Raw genomic sequence first — 10390 nt, 5'->3', positions numbered from 1 at the left:
TCATCTCTAAATTGCCGACTCGCAAAGTGGACCATCCTCTTGTCGTGAAATGACATGCAATTTATGCCCCAAAAAGCAGTTAAGGGTTAAGCGTTGGCGGACTTCTTAGCCGATCACCCGGTGCTAAGAACATCTAGGTTGTACGAAGAATTACCCGACGAAGTCGCTGAAGCCTGCGTCACTCAAGAAGCTATGCAAGTGTGGAGATTATTCTTCGACGGTACATCCAGAGCAAATCCTTATGGAGCAATTACAGCGGGAGTAGGAGTAGTATTCATATCTCCAAACGGTCATGTGATCCCAAGGGGATTTTCCCTGATCGAGCCCTGCACTAACAATGTAGCCGAGTATAATGCCTTGCTATTAGGAATGCAATTTGCTGAAGAGCTTAATATTTGACACCTTGAGGCTTACGATGACTCTCAGCTCATCGTAAATCAAGTCCGTGGGGAATACGAAGTGCGTCATGAGGATCTAATCCCGTACTACTTCGCAGTGCTAAAGCAAGCTAAGAAGTTCAAAGGTTTCTTTATTGAATACATTCCACGAGCTCAGAATGCTTATGCAGACGCCTTAGCCTCATTGGCAACTTCATTAGCATTGCCACCAGGGGCTAAAACAATAATTCCAGTCACGGGACGCGAGCTATACCGTTCCAAGATTCCTATAGAGGAGAGTTCAAACAAGTCAATAGCAGAAGAAGTCTGCACAACCTCCATGGAACTTGAATCTAGGGATTGGCGATTCCCATATATCGACTACGTGCTGTACGGAATTTTGCCCGATGATCCTAAGGAAGTGACCGCTATCAAACGAAAAGTCTTCCGATTCTATTACGACACGGTTTCCCAAATATTGTATCGTAAATCACACGATGGAGTTTTGCTTCGATGCCTTTCTTGAAAAGAAGCAAAGGAAGCCCTCAAGGAGGCCCATGACGGAATTTGCGGAGCTCATCAACCCAGAGCTAAGTTAGGAGATCGCCTCCGACGAATTGGCTATTATTGGCTAAAGATGTTCTCAGATGCAGTCGACTACGCTAAACGTTATCACGCATGTCAGATTCACAGTGACTTTATCCATCAGGCGCCAGGTAACTTACATCCCACATCGGCGTCTTGGCCATTTGAAATGTGGGGTATGGTGTCGTGGGATCGATCTCACCTCCAACTTCCAAATAACACCGGTTCATTTTGGCTGTAACCGATTATTTCTCCAAATGGGCGGAGGCAATCCCGTTGAAAAAAGTAAAGACTTCGAATGTGGTTAAATTCATTAAACATCACGTCATCTATCATTTTAGAGTCCCGAGACGGATAGTTCACGACAACGGGACACAATTCGTCAGCTTTGGGTTTCAGAGATTTTGTGATAAATTTAGAATCCAAAGCGTTGCTTCTACGGCATATTATCCGTCGGCAAACGACCTCGCAGAAGCTTTTAACAAGACCATTATGAAGCTTCTCAAAAAAATTGTTTCTAAGAGCCGACGCAATTGGGATGAAAGACTCGACGAATGTCTATGGGCCTATCACATAACAGCGAGGACCCCTACGAGAGCTACGCCATTCTCTTTGGTATACGGTTGCGAAGCCGTGCTACCATTATAAATTCAAATCCCCTCCCTGAGAGTCGCTATCGCAACCGGGATGACAGAAAAAGAGAAACACCAATTGCGCCTTCAAGAACTTGAAGCCTTAGATGACAAATGACTTCAAGCTCAGCCACAGATCGAGATGTATCAAGCCCGAATTTCTAAAGACTACAACAAAAAGGTTAAAAAACGGATTTTCGAGAAAGGCGATTTAGTTTTGGCCAACAGACTGTTAGACCCTAGAGGGGGGGTGATTAGGGTCTTATGCTAATCTAATCCGATTAAATGCTAATTAAAAAATAATTAACAAGTTATCCTAGCAAAGAGATATATAGCAAAATATATATGCGAGGATATATAAACTAACACAAGGATAAACAATATAAACTAGATAGTGGATCATAAAAAGGATGAGTAATATAAATGAACGCCAAAGCACACTCAAACACACTATATGATCACGGAGTTCGGACCTTCCGTCCTACGTCTCCGCTCCCCACTCCCGGGGAGAAATCCACTATCAACCGGGTTTTCTACGTTCACCCGAATAACGTTTACACCTCACACTCGGTTTTCTAGCTAACCGAAAACTTTACACAACTCACACTCTTGTAATCACACTCTACACCCACTAAGTGTTGGACCTAGCCGTGTCTCCCTCAAGTGTTGGTTATAACCTCTCCCTAGGCACGTCAACCGACGCCACTCCTCTTGGGATGATCCCCGACTCTCACCACACACTTCTCACTCGGTGTACAAGTGTATTACAATGTGATTCTCACAATTAGCACAATATAACAAATGATTGTTCTCAACTATGGATGAGAACACAATGAAAGCACAACTCAAAGTTACAATCTCTCACCACCCAACTATACTATGTATGTAAATACTAAAAGCCTAATGTGGGTGTGTGTAACAATGAGTAAAATGAAATCTAACTCAAATAGCAAACTAGCAATAATAAGAATATAAAAATCAATAATAAAATTGCTAGAGAAAAGAGTTAGAAAACTTCTCTAAGAACACAAAGAAGAGGATGAAGGGGATTGAGAATGAATCCCTCAATCTGCAGTGAAAACTTTCTCCTTTGTAAATCGAAACCCAAACTTTAAACAAACAGTAAAACCCTAAACCCTTGTTTAAAAACTTTGTTTAAAATACTTCTTAGCTTACTGAAAAGAGATCAGCAATTGGGAATTTATACCCACTCAAGATCTCAACAAAAACCCCAAGCCAAATGACAAAACAGCCCCAGACAACTCAGCTCAGAAATAGCCGTTAGGAGACAACGGCTCTATTGGCGGTCGGGAATTCGGTCGATCGACGGAAAATCCGGTCGACCGCGATCCAGGTCAAAACGAGAAAAACAAAAGCTGACTTATCTGATCGACCGGTGCGGTCGACCGAAGGAAGCTCTTGGTCGACCGCGGCGGTCGACCGACGAACTCTCTGTCGCCCAGTGAACACGAGAACTCAGGTTCGGTCGATCGGTTCGGTCGACCGAAAACTGACATATTCAAAAACTGGTTTGCTAATTTTAAAGTGCTGTTAAAAAATATCAAATAAATTCTAAAAAATATAAAACTTTGGGGAATGATTGTAGACATGATAATAAACATGCTACAGTGACTGGTTATCAGAAAGGACTTCCCAAATGTAAGATATCATCATTTTACAAAATAGTCCAAAACATGAAAATATGAGATACTTGAATTTTGATGTTTTGACATAAACCAACTTTTGAAATTTTGTGAAATATTTTTATAGACTTAGTAAAACATGTATAAACTGATATTGAAGTCTACAAACTAATAAAATAGTATTTTCACAAAATTACATATTCTATGCAATAAGTACTAAAACACAATAGAGTATGTAATATCATAAAAACCAAAACACATGTATGTATATATATAACTATATATATGCATAGAAACCAAAACTTATGTGTATATATATATATATATACGAAGAAACCAAAAAATGTGTGTGTATAGATAATTGAGCTTAGAGTATATAACACACATAATATAAATCCTAAACTAAATTACCCAAGCTTGATCTTGATCTTCATTGAGCTCAACTTGGTACACGTTGCGGATGAAGCCAAACTTGGATCTTGAACTAGAATTATACGATGCTTCACTCCACAATTCCGCCAACCTCCTCTTGATATGATCGTGTAGGCTTAATCCATCCAACCTCCAACAACGTTGTTTGTCTACAATACATAGGAAAACACAAATACTAGATAAACAACATTAGTGGTAAATTGTTTGTTAAACATCATCAAAACAAGAAGGCCAACAATCTCCCCCTTTTTGATGATGACAAACAATTTACAAAAAGAAATATATGCATGAAAGAAGATGAATATATAATTTAGAATTCACATGCATATAAACAAGAAGGAATATACTCACAATATTTTCTCCCCCTTTGACAACATCAAAAAGGGGACAAAGAAATTAAGAGAGCGAAAGCTCCCCCTACAAATAAGCATAGGTGAGTATAAAAAGAATATATATAGGGATTGCTCCCCCTATCAAAAAGCCATATAGAATATATGCAATGAAGATCATGGCAAAACATATGTGAGCAAGCATACATGAATATGCTAAAAATTTACTCACATACATGAAGATAATGAGAACACATATAAATATGTCAATATGAAAATAGTGTCTCATTAACACAAAAAGATATAAAAACCATATAAAAGAATAGATTTATGAAATCAAAAGAAGAGGAACATGAGAATCATGCAAAAAGTTTTCAAATTAAAACAAATCAACCAAAAGAATTCATAAATCAAAGTTTATATTCAAAAACAATGTTTGATCAATAAAGAAAAATTTTCTTTACATAACTTGATCAAACCACTCATAGAATACATTATAAAGCACGAATAGATGATCCATTAGCACAAACACATAAATATCATCATATAAGTGAATTATAATGAATTCAAAAGCAACAAATCAAAACACAATTTTTAAGAGAGGCAACAATTATATTAAGCTCTTGATCTTGTTCCAACCCATATAATCATTTAAGCATCCGGTAAACATGATTTGGGAATAAACACCCAATAAGTCCGGAGGGTTATATAAGTACAAACCTCTCATCAAAACAAAAACGAATAATCATGAAAACAAAAGATTTTATCAATTATAAATTTGTTTTCATATAAAAGATTTCAAAGCATAATTTTCAAAACCAAGATAAAGAAGGATAAAAACATTAAAGTTCTTAGTTTGAAAATCAAATTTGTTTTGGTACCCAAGAACTCTTGGTACCAAAAGATTCAGGGACATGACCCCTATCATTTAAGCTCAAAACCTTAGGGTTATGAACCCTCTTAGGTATATGTGGTGCACTAACATGGTCAAAACAATATTCATTCAAATGACCCTTCCGATTACAATTTGTTCAATGAAAGAGATCCATTTGTTTTTGTGAACCATTAGCTCGTGCACGGGAGTCATTTGCAAATAAAGATTTTCTTTTAAAATTATTTTGCAAATGAGAAACATTATTAAACAAAGGTGGTCTTTTTGGAGCAAATTGCAAATTTGAAGCATTTTGCAAATCAAAACAAAATTTAGCAAGATGTCCAATCCTACCACAAACATTACATTTAAACTTTTGTGGTCTTTTAAAAACATTTGGCAAAAGTAAAGTCTTTTTCAAATCATAGCAAAATTTTGCCAAATGGCCAAAACGACCACAATAATCACACTTGAACACACTAGCATGCTTATGATGAATTTTATGAGAATGAGCATGTGAATGTGTAAGTGTACAAGATGAAGAAGCTATATGAGATGCACAAGGAACATTAGAATTCTTATGTTTGTGTGCATCATAACAAAACTTAGCTAAATGACCTTGACGGCCGCAAATAGAGCACTTATAAGTTTTGCTATACATGTGTGCATAATGAGTGGATGATTTCTTAGACTTAGCACACATATCCATAAGCCTCTTATGATTATTAATGCATATTTTTAAAGTTGAATCTAAAGATGAAATACTATTTTTCATAAGATTCAAATCTTCATTTTTAGGCACATATGCATTTTTAGAAGTAGAACATAAATAGTTATTTATGAAAGAAGCAGTGTTATTTTTTATTCATTTATAAAGGAAGCTGTATCATTCTTTATGTTCTCTACTTCTATCATGGCATCAATCTTAGCATGAGATAGGCTAGCAATAGATGAGATTAAATTTCCATTTTCCAAATTTAATAAGTCATTGCTTTCTTTAAGGATAGTATTTTCATTTTCAATGACATCAAATTTGGACACTAGCTTCTCATGATCGGATTTTAAAACATCATGCTTGCTTTTTAAATCATTAAAATCATTTTGCAATTTGTTATAGGCATGCAATAATTTTTCACTAGCACAAGCAAGTTCACTTGGATTTCTCCAAAATGGGCACAATATAAGCATCATCTATAATTTCCCATAAATCAAAATGTTTAGATCTAACAAATAGTTTAAATCTAACACACCATTGGGCATAGGGGAAATTGTCTAATCTAGGAGCAACACTAGAATCATAGCCTAAACAAGATGCATCATTCATATCCATAATTTGTAAAAATATGCAAGCAAGATACAAATGCAATCAAAACAAGATTAGCACAAAAAGATAACTTGGATCTTTAACTCAAGGCGATTAGACCTTAAATCAAAGAGCACCAAGCTCTGATACCAATTGTTAGACCCTAGAGGGGGGGTGATTAGGGTCTTATGCTAATCTAATCCGATTAAATGCCAATTAAAATTAATTAACAAGTTATCCTAGCAAGTATGAAATATCACAAGATATATGAGCTAGGATAAGCAATGTAAACAATGAGATATATCCTATATGATGAAATATATATATATGCAAGGATATATAAACTAACACAAGGGGTAAACAATGTGAACTAGATAGTGGATCATATAAATAATGAGCTAATGACAATGGCGATAAGAAATATAAACACAAGTATAAATTACGCCAAAGACAAACTCAAACAAGCAATATGATCACGGAGTTCGGACCTTCCGTCCTACGTCTCCGCTCCCCACTCCCGGGGAGAAATCCACTAACACAATCCGGTTTGGAAGCCGGAACTTCTTCTACACACTCGGTTTTCTAGCTAACCGAAAACTCTACAACTCACACTCTTGCAATCACACTCTACACCCACTAAGTGTTGGACCTAGCCATGTCTCCCTCAAGTGCTCGGTTACAACCTCTCCCTAGGCACGTCAACCGACGCCACTCCTCTTGGGACGATCCCCGACTCTCACCACACACTTCTTACTCACTCAATGTTACAATCTCTCACCACCCAACTATACTATGTATGTAAATACTAAAAGCTCAATGTGGGTGTGTGTAACAATGAGTAAAATAAAATCTAACTCAAATAGCAAACTAGCAATAATAAGAATATGAAAATCAATAATGAAATTGCTAGAGAAAAGAGTTAGAAAACTTCTCTAAGAACACAAAGAAGAGGATGAAGGGGATTGAGAATGAATCCCTCAATCTGCAGTGAAAACTTCCTCCTTTGTAAACAGAAACCCAAACTTTAAACAAACAGTAAAACCCTAAACCCTTGTTTTAAAACTTTGTTTAAAATACTTCTTAGCTTACTGAAAAGAGATCAGCAATTGGGTATTTATACCCACTCAAGATCTCAACAAAAACCCCAAGCCAAATGACAAAACAGCCCCAGACAACTCAGCTCAGAAATAGCCGTTAGGAGACAACGGCTCTATTGGTGGTCGACTGACAGAACGTTCGGTCGACCGAAAGAAGGAATTCGGTCGACCGACGGAAAATCCGGTCGACCGCGATCCAGGTCAAAACGAGAAAAACAGACTCTCTGTCGCCCAGTGAACACGAGAACTCAGGTTCGGTCGACCGGTTCGGTCGACCGAAAACTGACATATTCAAAATCTGGTTTGCTGATTTTAAAGTGCTGTTAAAAATATCAAATAAATTCCAAAAAATGTAAAACTTTGGGGAATGATTGTAGACATGATAATAAACATGCTACAGTGACTGGTTATCAGAAAGGACTTCCCAAATGTAAGATATCATCATTTTGCAAAATAGTCCAAAACATGAAAATATGAGATACTTGAATTTTGATGTTTTGACATAAACCAACTTTTGAAACTTTGTGAAATGTTTTTGTAGACTTAGTAAAACATGTATAAACTGATATTGAAGTCTATAAACTAAGAATACAGTATTTTCACAAATACAATAGAAAATGAAACCTATGAGTATGTATATGAAAATATATTTGTTTCATATCTAAGTAGTTAAACCAAATCACAATAATAAATATGAAATATGTAATTTCATATTTATAAACATGAAAACCAAAACTTGTGTTGTATATATATGTGATTACATATATATACAAGGAAACTAATAAAATGTGTGTGTATAGATAATTGAGCTTAGAGTACTTAACACACATAATATAAATCCTAAACTACATTACCCAAGCAATCTTGATCTTCAATTAAGCTTGACTTGGTACACGTTGCGGATGAAGCTTGAACTTGATCTTTAACTTGAATTGTATGTAGCTTCACTCCACAATTCCGCCAACCTCCTCTTGATATGATCGTGTAGGCTTAATCCATCCAACCTCCAATAACGTTGTTTGTCTACAATACATAGGAAAACACAAATACTAGACAAACAACATTAGTGGTAAATTGTTTGTTAAACATCATCAAAACAAGAAGGCCAACACAGACAACCCATGGTAATGACCCACAAAACCAAAGGGAAGTTCAATCCCAAATGGGAAGGACCCTTCGTAATAGAATCAGTTTATTCGAATGGAACTTATCGCCTTATTGATCAAAAAGGAGACATGCTCATGATTCCAATTAACGGAAAATTCCTTAAGAGATACTTCCCGTAAGTCATGCAGCCCCCTTACTTTTCCCCAAACTCCAGTCAAGTCAGACTGGGGGTTGTTGATTTAGAGTGTATTTTAGGAATAAATGCTTAATTTTCCTGTCTTGTATGTCGTTATGTTAACACTACACCTCTGACGATTGAGATTCTTTGGAATTATTCTAAGTGGTAATAAAGAGAATTTTGATTTTATGCTAAGTTAACACTATACTTATGGCATTTGAAATGTTGTTCATTATCCTAAAATGGAAATTCAACAACAAAGATATGATGGAAGATAAAAAGATACCATTTTTATTCAATTTTGATAACTTGATACAAAGTGACAAGAATTAGAATGAAGGCGATACAAAATTATTCTCCAGCTAAAAGCAATTCAAATCTTAAGTATCAGGGCCCATCAGCCTAAAGGACTTGAGCTTAGACTTCAGAGCTGATATGTTCTCCTTACGAGTCTTTTTTGACTTCTTCGGCTATCTTGCTCCTGAGCTCTTCCTCATTAGGTGCTGCTTCTGCAATCTCTCGTTGAATCTTATCGGCAGCAACAATCTCATCGCAATAACCTTTAAGAAGTCCGTCACAGTAAGCAGCTAACCCTTTTATTACTTCCATGTCGTCTGCCAGTTGGGCATTCATCTAAGATAGCTCAACACCCGCGCGAGCAAGTTCTGCTGCAGGATCCCGGATACCCATAGCGAGGCTGCCCATGTCTATTTGTATTTGGAGATGCTCCTCACGCAGGTTGGCAATACGAGACTCTTTCTCAAACAGACTCTTCTGAAGAGCCTCTTGATGTTGTACTCTCAAAGCTTTGGCCTGAGAAAGAGCCTGATCCACTTATGGTCCTAGATCATCACGTTGCAGCATTGAAAGGAACTCTAATTCATATTCCAAAATAACGATGCCTTCATGACAGTTCTCGGTCCACAGTACATTTCCCTGGTGCTCGATCTTAGCTAGGCATTCTAGCAAATGGGGTTCAAAAACTTTGAAGCTCACTTCCCCAAGACTAACGACATCGATGGTCATTTGCATCCAATATTCTAATTGCTCGATAAGTTTCCTCAAAGTTTCTGAGCTTGGGGGTGGAGCAATCAGATAAATAAAACAATTCGCATAATCAGTACGAATAGGACGATGGACGACTTCAGATGGACCGGAAGGAGTGGCTTGAAGCATAACATCCTCTTTAGTCTCAGGAAGTTTAACAGGTGCAGACTTCATAGTGTCCCCCATCAACTTGGCCCTCTTGGAGTTTTTAGCTACAATGGGTTTTCGCTTACGAACTCTTCTATCATATTCGCCTTCCTCCTCAGCGGTAAGGGCCTTTTTACCTGATATTAAAGAACAAGGTTTAAAAGCGGGCGCTTTCTCAGGAACTTCCTCAGCCGCCTTGTCTTCAGGAGGGTCAGCAATCAAAAACCTTTCTTCAGTCCCTATGGGAACTTCCTCTTCAGAAGATTCAATGGTAGGCAACTCCTTTTGGGCTTCGACAGCTCCGACCGCTTCTCGTTCACAAGATAGATAATCCTCTATTCCTGGTAAACGAGTCTTGGTGGAACCGCTTCTTGACTTATACAACTCCCGAATCTCGTTTATGCATGAAGTGTAGATATCATACTCTGGGATTCGAGAAGCCTCATCAAACTAATCGCGGAAGTCCGCTACGGTTGAGCAACTAGGCGGCGAGCTGGACAGAGTGAATTGCGCATGAGTTCCTCTGGCAGAAGAGAAAAACCAAGCACGAGCCCCTTCATATAGGTTCCCGATGTGAGCTAGTCGCGGATTAGGGTTACCAACATAAAGTTGATAGTACCCAAATTATTGAGCAAAACGAGA

The sequence above is a fragment of the Asparagus officinalis genome, chromosome 4, assembly GCF_001876935.1.
Source record: "Asparagus officinalis chromosome 4, Aspof.V1, whole genome shotgun sequence".
In the NCBI taxonomy this organism is placed as follows: Eukaryota; Viridiplantae; Streptophyta; class Magnoliopsida; order Asparagales; family Asparagaceae; genus Asparagus; species Asparagus officinalis.
The sequence above is the reverse complement of the archived record's forward strand: the minus strand, read 5'-3'. Positions refer to the sequence as shown.